This window comes from Brienomyrus brachyistius, chromosome 24 (genome assembly GCF_023856365.1).
Source record: "Brienomyrus brachyistius isolate T26 chromosome 24, BBRACH_0.4, whole genome shotgun sequence".
In the NCBI taxonomy this organism is placed as follows: Eukaryota; Metazoa; Chordata; class Actinopteri; order Osteoglossiformes; family Mormyridae; genus Brienomyrus; species Brienomyrus brachyistius.
In genome coordinates this window covers 267,030-290,424 of record NC_064556.1, presented here as the reverse complement: position 1 = coordinate 290,424, position 23,395 = coordinate 267,030, and the positions used below count along the sequence as shown (strand labels likewise).

General features: G+C 49.6%; 1 protein-coding gene across 2 annotated transcripts in view; it reads right to left on the bottom strand.

The window, feature by feature from the left end:
• The window catches only part of LOC125720181 (short transient receptor potential channel 5-like), a 54,788-nt gene extending 39,292 nt beyond the window's left edge, over positions 1–15,496 (bottom strand). For both annotated transcript variants that reach the window (XM_048995357.1, XM_048995356.1), the window contains exon 1: positions 15,001–15,496. The gene's annotated coding sequence lies outside the window, so the exon portion shown is untranslated. The remainder of the gene's footprint in view (positions 1–15,000) is intronic.
• Between the last annotated feature and the right edge of the window lie 7,899 nt (positions 15,497–23,395).

The following is a 23,395-nucleotide window of genomic DNA, read 5'->3' as shown; positions in this document are numbered from 1 at the left end:
CAAAAAAATCCAATAACTCACACGTGAAATCTCATCCCAACGTCACACCCAGCAGTCCAAACACCCAGCCCATGTCTGCAAAGACAGACACCAGTAATGCCTTCTGGATGGTGTCCAGACAGCCTGCTGCGCCTCGAGGAACTCCAGATCAGACCCAGTGTCGTTCCTCTCCCACCACATGTCCATGAGCTACCAAGCAAACAGGCGGTTTTATGACAGAGTGCCATCGCTCCTTCTCTGCGAGCAGCTGTGTCCTCTTCTCTTTGAAGTATAATATTACACTATTATTTCATCATTTACGTCCCTCATACAGTTTACAGCTGGTCTGTTACTGAGACAATGCAGGGTGACATGAGCTTTGGCTGAGACTTCAAACCACAACCGAATGTTTGCAAGTCCTGTACCAGCTGGCCGCTCGCTGCCGGAACGCACTGGCACTAAATGCAAAACGCTAAACACACAGCAGGAGTGGCTCATCCTGAGGAACGCTGCCGTTTTTTCAAAAGCAGATCTACAGGCTCGTCAATTTAGGCGTGAATTTTCATATTCGGAACTTAATGATTCTTTCCCTAATTTACCGTTTTTTAAGCATGTTTTGTCCAAAGATGAGAAGTGGAGCGTGATTCTCGTGTGTGGGTTTGTCCTATACCGGAGCCCATGATGGCGGGGGGAGGTCTGAATGATTCAGAAATAGTAAACGTTTGATGGTGCTTCCTGTTTGATGTCAGGAAGGGGGCAGGTCTGCTCCGATGAAAGGAGGTGTCAGGTGGTGGATCCACGTGGGGGCCAATGCGGGCCCCCATCTCCTTACTGCACACGAGGCCGTGGGGCCTGCCAGCGGGATTGGGGGAGGGGGCTGAAGCAGCCATGTTCGTGGGGGTGGCAGCATAAGCAACCGCAGAGAGCGGGGGGTGGGGGGTGCGTCAGTTTCTACAGCAAAGCATTAAGCGGGCAGTCTGGGGGGAGGATCAGTGCCCCCGCATCCAGGCTGGCGAGCTCCAGGAGCTCCATTATTCCCCTGAGAATAAACATCCCCCCCCCCCACCATATCCATTTTCTCCTTTAGTGCTCAGCTTAAATGGTGCTGGCTCTCGCCACACGTTGCAGACTCCGGCAAACACGGTACTGGAGATGAGCGAGAAAATCATGTGGGGTGGGGAGAGGCACAAAGCGAACGCAGAGCTGGGTGGCTTGGCTCTGCGGCCCGGGGCGCAGTTTGCCTTTTAACGCGCCCACGAAGGTGGACGTGTAGCCTGTGAGCTCACTGCTAGCGCTACACAAACACAGCGGGACAGGAGAGCCGGCCAGCGGGATGAATCACTGCTGTAGAGCCCGTTATCACACCTCTAACTTCTTATTGTTGTACACAAGCAGTAGCACCATCCTTCTCTTACATTTTGTCTTCATTCCACACAAAGCCATTTCTCCCAGATATAAATGTACAACGAATGTCGCCATCATCCCAGACTCAGGATACATGTAACTAAGGACATAGTTAGACAGGCTGGGCCTGACAAATCGTATAACTGTATAAGTCTAAGGGCTCCCGTGAAATGTGGGACCCCCCCCGAATCTGCCAGGGTATCCCTACCCATGCTGCACCCCTGCATGTCCCCCCCACATTTATAACACTCCCCCAAGGCATGCCTTTTACAAGCAGACTGAGACGACCCGTTAAATAACTAAGCCAATCAGAAATTTAATGAAGTGATTAAAACCGGCAAAATGAAAACCGACAGCTACATAAAGTCATGTTTATTTCATCGGACGCAGGTCTGAATAATTTAGGATCTCAGAACAATGTTTCTGCCGGCTGACGAATGAGCGAGATTGCCTGGTAGCCTAGCAGTGGTCTCCAGGTCACTACTGCGCACCCCCACGGCCTGGGAGACTAGGCAATGATGCGCTTGGGAGCAGTTCAGTGCCTGCAGTGACAGAGCACTAACATGAGGCAGCAGGTCGGCACACTTAGTAGCTGGCAGTTAGAGCGTTACCACTGGCTTTAGCAGCAACAGCATTAGCAAGATTAGCATTAGCAGCTTTAGCAACAATGTAGCAGAGGTACAGTCAGCGTTGACATCAGTACAACTGTGATGGCCGAGCTCAGGATTCTCACGGGGGCCACAGCTGTGGAGCAGTAGGAAGTGTGGGAGGGGGGGGGGGGGCAAAGGTAATACCTGAGCAGCAACATAACCGCAGAAATCAAAAGACACATGACCTGGACTTGCGCAATATGTCTTAATTGTTTTTGTTTGGGTGAGTTTTTGGGGGAGGGAGCACAGGCAAGGGGTGAACCTCAATCATCACCCCCCCAACCGTGGCACCAACACTGAGCATATTAATGACTATAGTGTGATTCCTAATTATGGTGATGGTTGTAGGAGGAAGTCTGGTTCACATTGATTCACTTTACTCGAGGCTTATTGCCAGTCATTTTGTTCTTTTCATTTTTCATAACCCCTTTCCGCTTCTGTATTCCAATAAAATCCCAATTCCTTCCTCTCATGCTTATGTTATAAGCGGGGATGGACATAACTGGTACACATTCACTTTTAAAAACGATATGTGTGACAATTGTTTGTAAAAGTGTGAATGCATACTTATTTTATGTGTATTGGCTCTGCTATGACAGTAAAATACCCTGCATTTTAACCTGTATACCGCAAATGAAGTATAGTTACCATATAACGATTAAAATGCATTATATTTTGTTTTCATGTCAGTGTCAATGCGTACTTATGTGCATTTGCACTGACATGGAAACTTACCATAATCGATTGTCGCGCGTAACGCTTTTAAAGGTGAATGCGTACTTTGCATACATCATACTATGTCCATCCCTGCTTATAAGGGCCTGTTCTCCTTCAGCAGCTTCCACGCTGTTTTAACACTAATAGCAGCTGCAGTAATAACTATTACAGTAAATAGAGTCCTGGGAGGCACCTTAGTTTAAAACTGGGCTTTCAGTACTAACCATACGTTGAGCATGTGAGTCTTTGTTTCAAAGACTGTGTGCTGAGGACTGTGCCCGTGTGTTTGATGAGAGCCGTGCTGCATGAAGGTGTATATGTATGTAATCATCGGTCACTCCAGTCTAACATTTTCTGAGGTGGTACACAGTGTTTGAGTTTTGGGGACTACTGGGTTAGAGAATTCTGTGTGTATGTTTGTATAAAGGACTGTGTCGGTGCATGTGTCTATGTCTGTGTGGATTATGTTTATATGTCTATATTACACTGTGGGGACCAAATGTTTCCCACGATGTAATAAAAAAATATTTCAGGTCCCCAGAAAGATCTGTGAATGCAAGCAAAAAACTAAAAAGTCTCATGTTTTGTTTGGTTACATATAGTTAAGGTTAGGACTTGGTGGGGGTTAAGGTTAGGGCTGGGTGGGGGTTAAGGTTGCCATGTTATGATTAGAATTTTGCCCATAGAAATGGAGAGTCCCCACAAAGATATAATTACAAACCTGAGTGTGTATGTCTGTGTGTGTAAACAAGAGAATGTGTCTTGTGGAACACACAGAAAAGTGCACTGAAACTTTCTTATCCTGAATGTTCAGCATATTTTCTAAGCCATTCTAAACTTCGGAAAACAAGCTGAAATATACCAGTGAGGGTGGGATGTCAAACCTGCCATTTGCCTGTTCCAGTGACATACAGTAACTTCAAGGACTGCGGGGCTGGTGACCACACTGCATGTTTCCTACGGGGCTGGTGACCACACTGCATGTTTCCTGCGGGGCTGGTGACCACACTGCATGTTTCCTGCGGGGCTGGTGACCACACTGCATGTTTCCTGTTATCTGTCTGCATGTTCACCATTAAAATATGGAACTGCCTGCCACTGTTTAAAGAGACCTGGATAAGCTGCCTTAGTAATGTTTCAAAGACTTCCTGGAAATTATATGAAGGATATGAGCTTATTATCTTGATAAATCAATTAAACAGACAAGAATAAGTAAACATCAAAACTTAATTAGTGGATAAAATGATGTCTGAGTGATTTGTAACTTTTAATATTGCTAAATGATAATCATATTTCACTACATCAAAATCACATAAACAATATGGCATATCGATACATTTTAATTTCTGCTCTATCTAAAGTGCAATAGACCCAAACAAAATGTATACACATACAAGTGCAGGAACCTTAGATGAAGGCTACCATAGTTTGTTTAATTACTCTATTACTATACTACCTTTCTTTGTATTTCATCTATCCTGTACATACAATACATGTAATAGATTCCTTTGTTTATTAGTAATTTTTTTCCCTACAGTTGATGGATATGCTGTTGTGCTTATTACTCTCTGTTGTCATGTGGTTCCCTCTTCAGGACCCTGCATATGCCTTTATATGCCTTTACGACCGACAGAGCTGTGTGATCTTAGCTCCAACTAGGGCTTCCCTTTACAAACGGCTCTAGGGGAACAGGCCAGACGTCAAAGACGGAGACGCCACAAGGGGTGTGATTGGGAAGAATGGTCTTCTGCTGGACTGTTATTGGACTTCTGTGACAGAACAGACAGATTTTATATGGAAGTTCAAACACGGACACATTCATAAGTGCACACATTACCAGAGCACTCTATACTCTATTACAAAGATCAGTGGTCAGTCTTGCAGTTCATCTGATTGGATTTGGATGCTTGGATGAAGATGGGCACAGAGATACCACCCAACCACCACTTGATTGTGGATTCACCCAACCACCACTTGTTGGATTCAGTGCAAGGTAAGGAGGCCAGATGGACCAAGAGGAGCCAGACAAACCAGTAGGGGTTGCTGGGAATATCTGGCTGAAGCTCCTACTGTATGTCAGGTCAATGAAACCCAGACCAGCAGATAATCTCCCACGTGTCACATGAGGTGGGGCTATTTATTGTAAATGGGCCATCTGGCCAGAAGGTATTCGCTGTCTGTAATAGCGATAACCCTTTGACCCTCTGATGGACACCTCTGCTGAGGAAAGCTGTCGACCTGAAGAATGATACCTTCAGTGCAATTATTGCATTGAGATCACCTGAGTCAGCTGAATGGTACTTTCAGGCCAAAGGGGAAGTAGTGAAGGCAATCATGGAGGCAAACGACCATGAATGGCAGGTGTTTGGAGAGGTCATGGTGGCACCAAAGATGATTTAGTAATCCATTTGATGCCTCAGTAGAAGGTAGCAGGCTTTTGCTTGCTCTGGCTCTGTGTTCAGCTAGGCTTTAGAAGTGCTGAGCATTTTGGGCATATTGTTCAGCGATGGAAAGAACACATTGGGTGCTTTAATACTGTAGGACCTGTTTTCAGGAAGCACTTTTTCCAGGACTTTCGTTATCTTCATGCCCCAGGAACTCGGCCCCATTCTAGTTCTTCAAGGGCAGTTCCAAAACCCTTTTTTAGTGCCTACTCCAGACTTGCTGTTTTTTATTCAAACACAAACTACTGGGGAGGCACTTACAGCGATAGCTTGCTGATTGGTTGGTGCTTACAGCAATAGCCTGCAGATTTGTTAGTGCTTACAGCGATAGGGACAAATGAAAATGAGCAGGGGCTACAAAAATTCCAGGCTGATAGCCCTAGGAGCAGTAAACAGGGACCAGGTTCCAAGGAGCTGTAAACAAGGAGCAGGTTCCGGCGAGCTGTAAACAGGGACCAGGTTCCTGGGAGCTGTAAACAAGGAGCAGGTTCCGGCGAGCTGTAAACAGGGACCAGTTTCCTGGGAGCTGTAAACAAGGAGCAGGTTCTGGGGAGGTGTAAACAAGGAGCAGGTTCCGGGGAGCTGTAAACAGGGACCAGGATCCGGGGAGCTGTAAACAGGGACCAGGTTCCTGGGAGCTGTAAACAAGGAGCAGGTTCCGGCGAGCTATAATCAGGGACCAGGTTCCTGGGAGCTGTAAACAAGGAGCAGGTTCTGGGGAGGTGTAAACAAGGAGCAGGTTCCGGGGAGCTGTAAACAGGGACCAGGTTCCGGGGAGCTGTAAACAGGGACCAGGTTCCGGGGAGCTGTAATCAAGGAGCAGGTTCCGGGGCTTCGTTGTGAAAGTGCCCTTAGAGGAACTCCCCTGTTTTGGAAAGGATGCAGGGGTAGGAGAAATCTATGCAGCAATGTTGAAATCACTGGATGTTTTGGAGTGATATTTCTGATGTGCCTCTTCAGTGTTTTATGAACAGTCGGTACAGAACTCCAGTACTGACGAACTAGGGTGATTTTTCCTATTTTTACAAAGGGAAACCAGACAGCGTATCCCACCAACAGGGGATCGCACTTCTTAGCAGGCCTGAGCTAATTTTTTTGTGGGGTAGGTGCTTAAAGAATAGGGGCACTCTGTCCTTCAAACAGAGGAGTATGTGCCAGGATACTAACCAGGAGGTTGCTCATGATGGTGGAAGCTAGGATTCAGAAAGAGCAGTGTGGATTCCAGGCCTCCAGAAAGGGTGGACTTCGCTTCACTCTCGCTTGTGATTTTCTTGGCGAGAATATCAAGGTGCAGTTATGGCTGCAAAGGCATATGGCATGGGGGGCTAGGAGCGACAGCTGCATCAGAGATGCTAGCAGAATGTCCATCATAAGGATTGCCAGGTCCAAATTTATGACGATGGCACTCTTTGAGAAAAGAGTAGCTCATGCTGACCTCAGTGAGGGAGTTTAAGTGAAGGAGTGTTGGTACGAGAGAAGGTGAGATTGACAGGCAGATTGATTTGGTGACAGTGGAGGTTTATGTTGGTGGTTTATGGTGCAATCTGCAACCATATAAGCTATGCATAATGACTATGTTAGTGGTTACTAACATCGGCCAAAATGAGATTTCTCTGCAGGTATATTAACTCTCAGAGTGAGACATTCGGAGATCTGCAGGGATTTCAAAACAGAACTGATGCACCTTCAGATCAAGGGTTGCTGTCTGAGGCATTTAGGCCAAGGCCCCAATCAAGACCCAGGATAGGCTGGGGATTATACCTCCCAGCTGGTTTAGGAATATCTATGGATCCACCAGAATGACCGAAACTGTCTGGTCTGACCTGCCTTGCATGCTGTCACCATGAACCTAACCAGGAAAAGCTGAGATGCTATTCCAGTAGCAAAGAATAACATTCAATATTTCCCTGTCCGCTCGGTAAAGTATTCTTATCTGCAATATTTCTTCAACCTTTGCTGTTGGAACAAAATACATATTTTGAAAAGTGAGTCACTTGAGACTATTGTATATGACCAGAGGAGGAAAAGAACTGACACATACATAGAGCCACAGTGACAGTTCTGTAAGATCTAGACACATCCCTCCTGAGATCTTTTTTTTAGATCCATCTGAGTCTTTCATAACCTGAGAAGCAAAGCAGTAAGTAAAAGCCGGAAGCCTCATCTGTGCTTTGTGGTAATGTTGTCTGTATCGAAGAGACAAGAAAAGAGATGTTTTGATTGGACAGAATCATGAATAGTGTATGAGGGCATTGTTATGGAAACGTTTGAGTAGTAGCAAATAATTATAGCGATGTGACAGAATTTGCAAGGCGGTCATTAAAGTTGCAATGAGATCAGGGAGTCAGGATTTCAGCCAGGACATTATAGACCTTCTACTCTTCATTCTGCCAACTTCTCTCCAGAACATCGCTATTGCTATTAATAGAGAAAATCTCTGGCTAAGAACAAGCATTACAAAGACCTGCATGTGGTGGCTTTGGAACCAAAAAAGTTTCACCTTTGGTGGGTTTGTTCCGGAACAGGGTGCCTCTCCGGAAAGGTGCAGCAGTAACATGCAGCAGCTCTGGGCCAGAGAAACTGAGCAATGTGAGCTGATTTAAACACAGCCAGCGGAACAGTAAGACCATACAGGCTAGGAGTGATACACCTCCAGGTGCTATTCGTATCGGGGGGATGCTGGGTGCCCCCTGCTGGTGCCCCCGGGAACCCCCTTGCTCCCTCTTATTTCTTTGCCGCTCCATCCGATTTCAGGCATGCGGTACAGAGCTGTGATGCGTGAATAATGTAAGGCCCCTCCCCCACTGGGCTCTGCTTTGAGGTGCATGGAGACCCTGGGGCTGGGTGCTCACCTCTCCCATGGTACGCAAGATTTGGTAGTGGGAGGGGGGGTTGTCAGTGGAAATGCTTCCTCGTGTCCAATGTGCCGTTATGCAATAAGGGGCAGGTTCGACATGGGGGGGAGTGGATGGGAAGAGCACCATAGTGCAGAGCAGCCATTTGCTGCAGTGCCAGCACATTGGGATGGCTGGGGGGGGGGTATCAACGTCATGCCATTGTGCATCAGTCACAGGCACATTGGATGGGAGGATTTGCTGCTAAAGTCATCACTATGTGTAAGATGGCGATATAAAATCCAAACAATGCTAGAGAACCCCTCCCCACCCCCGAGGAACGGGTGCAGCTGCTAAAGGCACTGAGATTGGACAGTGGGGGGCGATGACAAAGCTTTGTCATGGGGGGTGATGTGTTATGAGGAATGGCAGAGTGCCACCATGCCAGCAAGCTTGGGGTGTAAAAATGATGCCCCCACCCCCCCCCCCCCCCTGTTTTTAATAATATTTATTGTCTTTCTGCTAACTTGTCTGAAACAAGGCTTGGAGGTGATGAGGAGGTGATGAGGAGGTGATGAAGATGACCAGTGGGAGCTGTCGGTGGAGCCCCCACCCCCGCACTGCCACAGCACCAGGAGGCCATGCAGGAAAGGGGGGGGGGGCTCGCTCCCTCCTGTTTGCCGTACCAGCGAGATGGATTAGCGCTCCGCAAGAAGTCCCGCGCACGGAGGCAGGGGGAGGAGTGCGGGGGTGGTTGCTCAATGCCGCTCTCTCTCTCGCTGCCTCCCCAGAGAGGGGGGGGGGGCGTGGGGGCATATATTTACTACAGCGTCAGAGAGACAGACACCCGGGGCATGGACAATGCAGGAGCTGCAACTACAGGAGGGCAAACCGTCAACTGCCAGCAGGAGCAGACCAGAGGCATGAAACAGCTCGTACCTCCAAATTCCATAGCCCCAGAGAACCAATATAGCTAATGCCATGTTGAATTGTACATTAGCTGTATAATATAGCTAACGCCATTATCACACTGAGTGTTGAATTGTACACTAGCTGTCTGCTTGACCAATGGTGTCCTTCCGCTGGGCTTTTTGTGCAACAGATTTTGTGGTGCACACTGGTGCGAATCAGGGTCTGGGCGAAGCTGGAGAAGCTGTCAATGTCAGCTGCACCCAAATCGTTACTGAGGACCATCATGCATTATTGAGAACCCTCACGTGTTACCGAGGGCACCTCATATGTTACTGAGGACCCTTATCAGTTACCGAGGAGGCCTCATTACTGAGGACCCTCACGTGTTACAGAGGGCACCTCATATGTTACTGAGGACCCTTATCAGTTACCGAGGAGGCCTCATTACTGAGGACCCTCACGTGTTACCGAGGGCACCTCATATGTTACTGAGGACCCTTATCAGTTACCGAGGAGGCCTCATTGCTGAGGACCCTCACGTGTTACCGAGGGCACCTCATATGTTACTGAGGACCCTTATCAGTTACCGAGGAGGCCTCATTGCTGAGGACCCTCACGTGTTACCGAGGGCACCTCATATGTTACTGAGGACCCTTATCAGTTACCGAGGAGGCCTCATTACTGAGGACCCTCACGTGTTACCGAGGGCACCTCATATGTTACTGAGGACCCTTATCAGTTACCGAGGAGGCCTCATTACTGAGGACCCTCACGTGTTACCGAGGGCACCTCATATGTTACTGAGGACCCTTATCAGTTACCGAGGAGGCCTCATTGCTGAGGACCCTCACGTGTTACCGAGGGCACCTCATATGTTACTGAGGACCCTCACGTGTTACCGAGGGCACCTCATATGTTACTGAGGACCCTTATCAGTTACCGAGGAGGCCTCATTACTGAGGACCCTCACGTGTTACAGAGGGCACCTCATATGTTACTGAGGACCCTTATCAGTTACCGAGGAGGCCTCATTACTGAGGACCCTCACGTGTTACCGAGGGCACCTCATATACTGAGGACCCTTATCAGTTACCGAGGAGGCCTCATTACTGAGGACCCTCACGTGTTACCGAGGGCACCTCATATGTTACTGAGGACCCTTATCAGTTACCGAGGAGGACTCATTACTGAGGACCCTCGCGTGTTACCGAGGGCACCTCATATGTTACTGAGGACCCTTATCAGTTACCGAGGAGGCCTCATTGCTGAGGACCCTCACGTGTTACCGAGGGCACCTCATATGTTATTGAGGACCCTTATCAGTTACCGAGGAGGCCTCATTACTGAGGACCCTCACGTGTTACCGAGGGCACCTCATATGTTACTGAGGACCCTTATCAGTTACCGAGGAGGCCTCATTACTGAGGACAGTTGCTCTCCTCTCTCTATTTGACTATCCCTGCCGGCCCCTGGAGGATGGGCTTCCCCTTTGAGTCTGGTCCCTCTCAAGGTTTCTTCCTTCTAGGGAGTTTTTCCTTGCCACTGTCGCCTATGGCTTACTCACTGGGGGCTTTGGGTGAGGATACTGTAAAGCGCTTTGAGACAATGTAATGTTGTGATAATGCACTATATAAAAATAAATTTGTTGTTGTTGTTGACCCTCACGTGTTACCAAGGGCACCTCATATGTTACTGAGGACCCTTATCAGTTACCGAGGAGGCCTCATTACTGAGGACCCTCACGTGTTACCGAGGGCACCTCATATGTTACTGAGGACCCTTATCAGTTACCGAGGAGGCCTCATTACTGAGGACCCTCACGTGTTACCGAGGGCACCTCATATGTTACTGAGGACCCTTATCAGTTACCGAGGAGGCCTCATTTCTGAGGACCCTCACGTGTTACCGAGGGAACCTCATATGTTACTGAGGACGCTTATCAGTTACTGAGGAGGCCTCATTACTGAGGACCCTCATGCATTACCTAAGACCCTCGTGTGTTACTGAAGACCCTCATGTTTTACTTTTCATATTTCATATGTTACTGTCACAGTCCGGAACAAAGCCATGTCTAATAGTTCTAAAAGAAAAACTGTGCAGCTGTTACAGAGTAGAAAACATAGTCTGGTCTTTTGGTGAAGACCAAAACAATGTTGTTCCCCCAGGAAACGAAGGAACATAGCTTAAGAGACCTGATGAATTTGCCTGGAAGGTGGGAAGGGTGGCTGGGCCTCCAACACGTCTCATTAACCAAATATTCACAATCATTAAATTGTGGTACATTAGGAAGACTTGGAGGATTGGGCTGCCTTCAGTGTGGGGATGTGACACAAGCGGGTGAGCAGGGGACCCTCTGGTTCACATACACAGAGTTTGACTTTGCCCCCTCCCTCATACAACGTTTAATGCCATGTTTCAAAAGAGCAATCGGCAGCTCCCTTCTAAAAAAAAATCCTGCACTACAGACGTGTCTGGGGCTTGTGGTCCCTGGTTACGCGCTGTGCACAGTCACCACATGTGAGCACACCATCTGCAATGGTAGCATATGTGGTCACTGTGTGGAGTCACAGTGTGCAGTAGTCCAGTGTGCGGTCGCCATGTATGGTTGTAGGGTGTGCAGCCACTGTGTGTGGTTGTACCATGTGGAGTCAGCATGTGCAGTTGTACTATGTGTGGTAATACCATGTGCCGTCACCATGTGTGGTTGTACCAAGTGCGGTCGTACCATGTGTGGTCGTAGGAAGTGCAGTCATTGTGTGTGGTTGTAGTATATCCGGTTCTACTGTGTATAGTCATCATGTATGGTTGTACCATGTGCAATCACCATGTGCGGTTGTACTGTGTGTGGTCATCATGTGTAGTGGTACCATGTGCAGTCACTGTGTGCAGTTGTACCATGTGTGGTCGTACTGTGTGTAGTTGCACCATATGCAGTTGCCATGTGCGGTGGTACCGTGTGCAGTCACCATATGCAGTTGTACCATGTGCAGTTGTACCATGTGCAGTTGCTATGTGTGGTGGTACCATGTGCAGTTGCTATGTGTGGTGGTACCATGTGCAGGTACCATGCGCAGTTTCCATATGCGGTGGTACCGTGTGCAGTCACCATGTGCAGTTGTACCATGTGCAGTTGCTATGTGTGGTGGTACCATGTGCAGTCACCATGTGTGGTGGTACTGTGTGCAGTCACCTTGTGCGGTGGTACCGTGTGCAGTCACCATGTGCGGTGGTACCATGTGTGGTGGTACCGTGTGCAGTTACCACATACCAGCCTGGCAACTCCTGGGCAGCTCGGCTTCTACCCCGCAACGATGGCACAGCTGGGGGAGTACCGCAGACGGTCATGCTCGATAACGACACAGAGGATGGCAGTAGAAGCCAAAAGAGTGCATGCGACCATTTTTAACAACACATAGAAAAACTCCCATTTAGCCAATTTACAGTGAAAGCAGGGAAATACTGTGCAAAATATTACTATTAATAATAACACTGCAATAGCACATAATGGTTTTAACACTCAGGATGGATTCTGGAAATTAATGAAGATTTTACCCTGAGGTTTTAACTGGTAATTCAAACCCTTTAGCAGGTAGTATTACAGCGTGCAGAACAGACTACAGATGATGCTAATGGGTTAGCAGCTGGTTACTATCTTGGACACCGCACACACAGGAGCAGCAGTGTGCGCCTGGGGAAGAGGCATGGCCAAGGCGCCAGCCCAGGACTGTGGGCAGGGATGAGACACACGTGCATTTCCTGCGGCTATGCCCATATGAAGCATGTCGTAGTAAATCCAAGCTATTGTTCCTAACACATTACTGCAAACAGTATCTTTAACTTTGCTCTTCCAAAGCGAGAGGAGATCACTGTACAATGACTGAGATAGTGGTCTGTGATGCAGCTTTCATCTTTACAATGCAGCACAAACACCTGTGAATGTGTGTGTGTGACCACGTGCATGCATGCGTGTGTGTGTGTGTGTGTGTGTGTGTTCGAGTCCAGGAAGGATGTACTAACATGCATATTCGACATTGATCGTTACTCTGACAAATAAGTGCAGAACTCTAGACTCAGCTCAGAAATCTTTTATAATCACCACCCCCCAACACACTCACAACCCCCCCTGCTCACACACACACACACACGCACACAGACACATACACACACAAGCAAACACACACAAACATGTACAACCACAGACACACAAACACGTACGCACACAGATGCACACACACAAACACGTACGCACACAGATGCACACACACACACACAAACACGTACGCACACAGATGCACACACACACACACACAAACACGTACGCACACAGATGCACACACACACAAACACATACGCACACAGATGCACACACACACAAACACATACACACACAGATGCACACACACACACACACACACACGTACGCACACAGATGCACACACACACACGTACGCACACAGATGCACACACACACACACACACACATACGCACACAGATGCACACACACACACACACACACACACACACATACGCACACAGATGTACACACACATACGCACACAGATGCACACACACACACAAACACAGATGCACACACACATACGCACACAGATGCACACACACGCACACAGATGCACACACACACACACACAAACACGTACGCACACAGATGCACACACACACACACACACAAACACATACGCACACAGATGCACACACACACACAAACACGTACGCACACAGATGCGCACACACACACACACACACACACGTACGCACACAGATGCACACACACAAATACGTACGCACACAGATGCACACACACACACACACATACACACACACAAACACACACACACAAACACAAACACGTACGCACACAGATGCGCACACACACACACACACAAACACGTACGCACACAGATGCACACACACACACACAAACACGTACGCACACAGATGCACACACACACACACGTACGCACACAGATGCACACACACACACACGTACGCACACAGATGCACACACACACACACGTACGCACACAGATGCACACACACGCACACAGATGCACACACACACACACAAACACAAACACGTACGCACAAAACAAACAGAGCCAGCTTTCTCTCTGTTCCTCCAGCTGATGAGAAATGGCTACCAGGCTCAGCACCATCACAACATGACCAGATAAGTCACTCCAGGTGGGTTTTACCTGTGCATCACGGACTAAATTCATGGGCAGCTGTGATTTACAGTCGTTAATACAAACAGTGTGACACCTGTTTGCTCTTCATTGCTGTCACGACTCAAGTACCACCAACTTTTCTTCGCTTATCTACTCCATGGTGATGGCTGTCTTCAGGGCTGACGGAGGCACGGGTTTTTAAGTTTTTGTCTTCCTCCACCCGCATGAGTAATTTATCGGTTTTGATTTATAGATAAACTACAGCTGAAAGTTTCTCTTTTCCAATCCACACCATGCAAGAATCTCAGTAAGTCTTCCTAAAAATGACTGAAGATAGTGAGTGAGATGTGTTTCAGAGCCTCTGCATCCATGGGCGATTCCAGCACGTATCTAAGGGCAAGGGGGGTGCAAATAGAGGGGGTGCCCCCCTGACCACTGGGATTGGCTGGTGTGTACAGGTCCAGCTTCGAGGCCAGAACACCGACGCATTTCCAAAGCATGCATTTGCCACCAAAGACATTTTTCCTTGTTATTTCATGGCAACAGAAAATAATCACCACTAGACACAAGCCTTTCCTGTTAAGATCATTAAGACTGCACAGATTGTCCAGACCATTCCATACGCTACAGAGATAAACATGAACCCCATTCGCACTTACTGTCCCCCCCCCCCCCCCCCCCGAGAAATCACACAGTATGAGCATCTGGAATTAAAACCTGTCAGATCTGATTAAGTAAATAATTCTAGGAAACATGCAAAGGCAGATGAAAATGGAAAAGGTAAAACAAAAAAATAAATTCTTTATGCTTATTTTCTGGTTAAAAATTATTTCACCAAGGGAGGAAAGAGAGAAGCAGTGAAATGACACTCACCTGATGTGGCCGCTTACATGGTTCGTTCCTCCACCGTGTGAAGCTGGGCGACACCGGGGGGGGGGGGTCTCAGGAAATCCTCATGGTGCTGGGGCAGATGAGGAGCGGAGGCAGAGCCGTCAGCGTCGAGGAGGGAGTGCATGGGGCGGCGCGGGGCGGCGAGTCCGGTGCGGGGTTGCGTGCTCGCCTTCAGCGTGCAGCTGCATCTTTCCCGCTCTCCCCGGGGGGGGTTTAGGGGTGGGGGGGTTCACTCCGGAGACCGCTGTGGATGAATGGCTTCTCCTGGCGACGCGGTGGACTCTCGGTCCCAGCTCGTCTCCTGGCTACTCCTGCGGCGCAGCGCCGGTGGAGGCTCAGCACGAGCTCGTGGCTGTTGTCATGGTGTCGGATGAGCACTGTTGCCGTGACGCCGGCAATCTTGCTTGCTGCCTGTGTCTCAGTGGCGCCCAGCGCTGCTGTGTGCGTCTGTTTCTGCGCTCTGCCAAAGCACTCTGCCTCTCCTCTGTTCTGCGCGTTATCCCCCCCAGCCCCCCCCACACCATCCCCTCCCTCCTGCGCTCAGCCCCCTCCCCTCGCCTCCAATATCAGCCTGTTTTGTGGCTGCTCCTGCTCTCTCTCCTCTCCCCCGTCCTTAAATTGCAGGATAGTGGTTGCAGTCTCTGGTCTTGAGTCCTCCTGTTGCTCTCAGGCCATCTTTGCAAGTGCCCCCCCCACTCAACCAACATGTCCATTTCCCTCTTGTGGACTAACCAGCCATTTGCCCCCCTTTACCACCTTTGGAACAAACCAAAACCTCCTGTCAGTGAGGGTGGGGGCAAGGCCAAAGATCAGCATCAGTTCCAAATATCTATGACATTCCTGTCCAACATTCCATCCACTGATGGCACCGGGGCCTGGACCTGGCAGATCAATGGGATCTTTGACGAATGACTCATGGACAAGCCCACCTGAGCCGTGATTCAGCCCGGTGTTCATAAAACCCAGCCCCATCAAAACCCCCACTCAGCAGGAGAATGAGGTCAAGATGAAGGGGGGGGGTGAGGCTGTTGACCCCCCCCCCCCCCCCCATCAGTTGGGATAGAGGAGGAGGTGTGGAGGAGGGGCAGCGGAATTGAGTAGCTGGTGCTGGGCTGCTGTGGAGTCCACGGGGCTTTGCGGTCTCGGATTAAACTGGTTCGATCAGTTACATTGGAAACATCCCAGCGTTCCTAGATGAACAGAGTGATCAGCCAGGAGAGGTTCTCATGCACAGTAATGAATGAAAATGAGGCTCAGAGGACAACAAAATGCACAGATGCAGTGGGCAGCCAGAGGGCAGCTCGGTGTGGGGCTGGGGGCGAGTGGGGGGCATCCCTGTGAGGTCAAGGTCTTCACAGAGTCCAGATGGAGGCCCCTTAGATCAGGGCTACAGCCTTACAGTGTTTGGGGACCAGAAGACTCCTTGTACACTAAACATAAGACAGAAGCCCACCAAGGTAACTGTGAAACCGGGGATGGATTCGTCGGCCCTCCTGAGGGAGCTGTTGTCGGTGCCTGGAGAGCAGGGTAAGTCGGCATCCTTTCCATGGTCTGTCTCCGTCAGGAGTCACACAGCCATGTTTCTTACCTGTGAAAATTTCTGCTGAGAACGGGAGGTTATGTGACGCATTGGACACATTTACATTGAAATTATTAAGTTGTGTCCCTCCCAATATCAAACTTTCTTCTACACACTTGTCTGATGGTGTATTTGAAGCTACAAAGAGAAAGTGTTACGATGGCATCTACAAGCAACATAAGGCCTCTGTCCTCCCCCCTTTGGTGACAGACCCTACTTGGTTTGGTGTTACCGGGGTTATCCTGACAGACCCCACCCAGGTCAGGGTTACCGGGGTTATCCTGACAGACCCCACCCAGGTCGGGGTTACCGGGGTTATCCTGACAGACCCCACCCAGGTCAGGCTTACCGGGGTTATCCTGACAGACCCCACCCAGGTCAGGCTTACCGGGGTTATCCTGACAGACACCACCCAGGTCAGGCTTACCGGGGTTATCCTGACAGACCCCACCCAGGTCAGGGTTACCGGGGTTATCCTGACAGACCCCACCCAGGTCGGGGTTACCGGGGTTATCCTGACAGACCCCACCCAGGTCAGGCTTACCGGGGTTATCCTGACAGACCCCACCCAGGTCAGGGTTACCGGGGTTATCCTGACAGACCCCACCCAGGTCAGGCTTACCGGGGTTATCCTGACAGACCCCACCCAGGTCGGGGTTACCGGGGTTATCCTGACAGACCCCATGCAGGTCCGGGTTACCGGGGATGTCCTGACAGACCCCACCCAGGTCGGGGTTACCGGGGTTATCCTGACAGACCCCACGCAGGTCCGGGTTACTGGGGATGTCCTGACAGACCCCACCCAGGTCGGGGTTACCGGGGTTATCCTGACAGACCCCACGCAGGTCCGGGTTACCGGGGATGTCCTGACAGACCCCACCCAGGTCGGGGTTACCGGGGTTATCCTGACAGACCCCACGCAGGTCCGGGTTACTGGGGATGTCCTGACAGACCCCACCCAGGTCGGGGTTACCGGGGTTATCCTGACAGACCCCACGCAGGTCCGGGTTACTGGGGATGTCCTGACAGACTCCAAGCAGGTCGGGGTTACCGGGGTTATCCTGATATATGTTACAGAGTGCAGCAGCAGCCTGAAACACAGTCTATTATCAGGATTATTACTGCTTTCTCCATAAAAAAGGCGTATGATCTTAACCGACTAGAAACAGTGTTTATAGCACATTTATCACGAGGTAAAATAAAGAAAAGTAGCACAAATTTAATTATGGGCAAATACACTGCTCCCCCCCGCCCGCCTCCCAGCAGCATTTGTTCTTTGGAGGCTGGTTCACTTCATGGTCTTCATTGTTATTCCGTCTGTGCAGTGAGATTCAGCTTTCCTGTGTTTTTTACATCTATGCAGTGAGATGCAGCTTTTCTGAACAGACAGAAAAAAACACAGAAAAGCTGCATCTCACTGTATAGATGTAAAAAACACAGGAAAGCTGCATCTCACTGCACAGACAGAAAAAAACACAGAAAAGCTGCATGTCACTTTATAGATGTAAAAAACACAGAAAAGCTGCCTCACTGCATAGATGTAAAAAACACAGAAAAGCTGCATCTCACTGCATATATGTAAAAAACACAGAAAAGCTGCATCTCACTGCATAGATGTAAAAAACACAGGAAAGCTGAATCTCACTGCACAGACAGAAAAAAACACAGAAAAGCTGCATCTCACTGCATATATGTAAAAAACACAGTGAGATGCAGCTTTCCTCTGTTTTTTCCATCTGTGCAGTGAGATGCAGCTTTCCTGTGTTTTTTCCATCTGTGCAGTGAAATACAGCTTTCCTGTGTTTTTTTCCGTCTGTGCAGTGAAATACAGCTTTCCTGTGAGTAAAAGCTGTTTACATTCTAAGCTATAAACGGATCATTTAGATTTATTTGGAAAAACAAAACATTTAGGAGAAATTACTTTTAATGGACAGTAATGATTATTAATGTTTGGTTCACAGACACAGACTCCATTTATATATGCTATCATCACAGCCCTGTGCCCTGTGTGGTCTGGGTCTCAGGTTATGTGGATGGATGGATGGATGGATGGATGGTTCTCATACCTTCAAAGATTATGTGTATAATGTTTCTAAATAAACGTTGGATTTCTCTATGGAAAACAGCTTTCCCCATTACATTTCCTTGTGTTCTCAGGCTGATAAATTCACCTTATATTGTTTGCCAAGGCTGCTGATTTTCTTTATCTCCCCATTAAAGTTACCCATGTGTAATATCCTGAGTGCAGAATAGTACGTAAGTCAGAGGGATAGCTAATGACTCCCATTCTTGCTCACAGTACAGGAGAGGTGTCCAGCACTGCACTGGGGGGTTAATGCAGAAACATCTGCCAGATGGGACATCACCTCCCGATCCTTGCTACCTGCTCAGGGGGCCCGAGGGCCAAGAGGGCTCCAGAAGCTGCCATCCTTCACAGGCCCGAGAGCCAAGAGGGCTCCAGAAGCTGCCGTCCTTCACAGGCCCGAGAGCCCAGAGGGCTCCAGAATCTGCCGTCCTTCACAGGCCCACGGGCCAAGAGGGCTCCAGAAGCTGCCATCCTTCACAGGCCCGAGAGCCAAGAGGGCTCCAGAAGCTGCCGTCCTTCACAGGCCCACGGGCCAAGAGGGCTCCAGAAGCTGCCATCCTTCACAGGCCCGAGAGCCAAGAGGGCTCCAGAAGCTGCCATCCTTCACAGGCCCGAGAGCCCAGAGGACTCCAGAATCTGCCGTCCTTCACAGGCCTGCGGGCCAAGAGGGATCCAGAAGCTGCTTCCCTTCCCAAGCCCGAGGGCAACATGCTGTGGGTATAAATAAGAGGCCGGAAAGACCTGTGGAAATGTATCATTGGCCTCTTGTAGCGACAGCATTGCTGCATAAAGTCGAATAGAGCATACGCAGTAAAATAAGGATTTTCACAAAGCGAGGGGGGGCTTCATTTCAGCAACATCCAATCACAACAAGAGGCCCACGATGCAGATAAACCAGGGGCTGATTGAGAGAGAGGGCCATGGCAAATAAGTCTGATAGAAATGCTGATTAAAAAGCACAGGTTTCATGAAGAAGCTGAGTGGAACAATGCAGCTAAGGGCTGCGGCCGGTTACGGTAGGTCGCTTTCGCTAGCGTGTCGTATCACATGAGGCCTCCTGGCCATCAGGAAACTGGGTGGGACGACGCGGCCAAGGACGGCGGCCGGTTACGGTAGGTCGCTTTCGCTAGCGTGTCGTATCACATGAGGCCTGGCCATCAGGAAACCGGGTGGGACGACGCAGCCAAGGACGGCGGCCAGTTACGGTGCCTCGCTTTCGCTAGCGTGTCGTATCACATGAGGCCTGGCCATCAGGAAAGCGGGTGGGACGACGCAGCCAAGGACGGTGGCCGGTTACGGTAGGTCACTTTCGCTAGCGTGTCGTATCACATGAGGCCTCCTGGCCATCAGGAAAGCGGGTGGGACGACGTGGCCAAGGACGGCAGCCGGTTACGGTAGGTCGCTTTCGCTAGCGTGTCATATCACATGAGGCCTGGCCATCAGGAAACCGGGTGGGACGACGCGGCCAAGGACGGCGGCCGGTTACGGTAGGTTGCTTTCGCTAGCGTGTCGTATCACATGAGGCCTGGCCATCAGGAAACCGGGTGGGACGACGCGGCCAAGGACGGCGGCCGGTTACGGTAGGTCGCTTTCGCTAGCGTGTCGTATCACATGAGGCCTCCTGGCCATCAGGAAAGCGGGTGGGACGACGCGGCCAAGGACGGCAGCCAGTTACGGTAGGTCGCTTTCGCTAGCGTGTCGTATCACATGAGGCCTGGCCATCAGGAAACCGGGTGGGACGACGTGGCCAAGGACGGCGGCCAGTTACGGTAGGTCGCTTTCGCTAGCGTGTTGTATCACATGAGGCCTGGCCATCAGGAAACCGGGTGGGACGACGTGGCCAAGGACGGCGGCCGGTTACGGTAGGTCGCTTTCGCTAGCGTGTCGTATCACATGAGGCCTGGCCATCAGGAAAGCGGGTGGGACGACGCGGCCAAGGACGGCGGCCGGTTACGGTAGGTCGCTTTCGCTAGCGTGTCGTATCACATGAGGCCTGGCCATCAGGAAACCGGGTGGGACGACGCAGCCAAGGACGGCGGCTGGTTACAGTAGCTCCCTTTCGCTAGCGTGTCGTATCACATGAGGCCTGGCCATCAGGAAACCGGGTGGGACGACGTGGCCAAGGACGGCGGCCGGTTACAGTAGCTCCCTTTCGCTAGCGTGTCACAGCGCAGCTCTCTGCCACCCAGTCCAGCTCCTCCACCAACATCCACCACCCACCCCATCCTGTCCCGTGTGATGTGTGGCTCTGGTCCCCCGCTGACCATGTGGGGGGCACCACACCTGCCTATTCAAGCAACAGATGTGAAACCGTTTCATGATCCTCCCTGGGGTCATAGCATGTAGTGCGGGCCTCACATTCCTACCCATAATCCCCTGCAGGTTCATACCGAGTTCCCTTTATTGGTCTTGCATTATTGACTATTGAGGCAAAAAGAAATAATTAAAGAGACATAAAAAAGAAATTAAATGATCAAACTCTGAATGCAGAACCATTGCACTCTTTCACAGTGATCTTTCTCACGGTGATCATTTTCACAAATTTCCATCCCATATATTATCAATAGCCGCCTTGCTGAGCAGCTTCATGCTAATCTGACCCTTGCCCCAAAAAGCATAAGCATCTCTGTTTGTGGGGGACACTGGTGGGACGGTCCCACATGATGGAGGACCTACTGGCACCACTGAACACCAAGAGGAAAGTCACAGACGTGGCATTGGGGGCAGATGGGAACCACAGCCCTGCCCAGCTCTCATCACCTCCCTCTAAAGCACAGAGCTGACCTTCATTTTCACCTGAATTGCTGGCTGAAGACTAAACTGTTGCTTCAGGCTTTACAATTCAAGCATCTCAGTTCCTATATATTCAAGCAAACATTTAGTGAAAAGCAGCAATGCGGTGTGCATTCAAGGCACGCCTTTCATACTTACCTGTCCGCTTTCACCGGTCAGAGATAAAGATAACGGAGAGGGCCCGTGACAACCCATGTGACGGAATCAATATATGGATCGGTGACGGGACTGCGGTGATTGTAGCTGGAGCCAAGGGGGCGACGCTGCTGTTTCACCCCTCGGAGCGATAAATCACAGTGACCATGTCCGACACTCAATTTCCAAAAGCACCAGTCCACAGCAGCTCAGCCCCCCCTCACCCTGGGTGCTGGGCTGGTGCTGTGCTATGATGCTGAGTAGCTTCCGCAGCGACAGTGAGCTCACGGCAAGACCCCCCCCAGCAGACTGACAGCTGGAGGCCCCCAGCCTCTTCTCACTCCTCTCTCCATCGCTCCGCCTCTTTTTCATTTGCTCTCTGTAAGCTTATCGCTTCAGTACTTATGTTTGAAAATTCTGAACACTTGTCTGAGCCAAGCTGTGTTTGCATAAACTATAATTCATAAACTATAATTCATAAACAGTTTTAAAAGCCTGCAGTCTGAGCACAGGGTCAGCTATTTTCATCTAAAGCTGTTTTATTACTGCCTATTTATCTGTGTAAAAAAACTGTATATTTGCCCAGAAGAAAAGCACAATTTAACATTAGCAAATATACTAATTAACAAACACACAATAAGCAGTAACTTAAACTTCTTCTATTCTCCAAAAGTCACTGGTATCTCACTGGACGGCTACACAAACTCTGTATCATTTCTAAAACCACAGCAATTTCACAGCAATTCCATTAAACTGTTAAATTCCACCACCAGCTAACTTAAATAATTAAGTTAATTATGTAATTAACTCAGTCAGGTATTTATGATCCAAACACAGTGTGCTGGTGGGTGAGTTCAACACATGCAGACAAATATCGGGATGACTTTGCAAGTGTTTTTAAAATGGCTAAGCTGACCGTAACCCTGATGGATGTAAAATAATCGCTTTACACCAACAGAAATGTGATTTAATGACCTGTGTCTATGACTGTACTGCAGTTCATTAATGCATATAAAAGTGAGGCCTGAGCCTTTCCCAGGACATGGGGGGGGGCACCCCTGACGGGACTCTTTACCACACGGGTGGGCAGTCTTATCCGCAAAGGGCCAGTGTGTTTGCAGGTTTTAGGGGTAACCTCAACTTCAGCTGTCCAAACCCAGGAGTGAGGACTCTTCAGCCAATCAGTCCTCTAATCATTATTCTAAGTAGGCTGCTGCAGCGAAAACCCACAAACGCAGCAGCCCTTTGCGGATAAGACTGGGCAGTACTGTATTGGGGGTTTGCAGAGGGAGAACATGCCACCTGGGAACTGACCCACAAGTCTGGAGGTCTGAGGCTGTGGCACTGCTGATAAGGCCACCCTGCTCAACAGGACAGTCCCATAATAATACCTGCGTATATTTTAGTGGTGAAACAGGGGCGGAAATGCGCGTTAATGGCGGAAAGGCAGGACTGGACACGTATAGCTGATGATATATATACCGACATTCTCTGCGCCCTTTAACCAGTGTGGTGTATTTAGGTACAGAAGCAGACAAACATCACATCTGCGTGCCCCCCCTCCTTTCATTAGTGGGGATGCCTGATGATTATCTGCAATGTCACCTCCCCCCCCCCCCCCCCAGCGACAGGCCAGGACCTGGTCTCAGCATGGGGGGGTGGGGATGGGGGGGTGTCTTTTGATCTTGACTTTTTCCCTAACCCTACAGGCCCCTGTCTGATCATGCCTTTATATAGAAGGGGGCAAAGTGTGTGCAGAGCAGCCAGGAAGGGTACTTTCTATG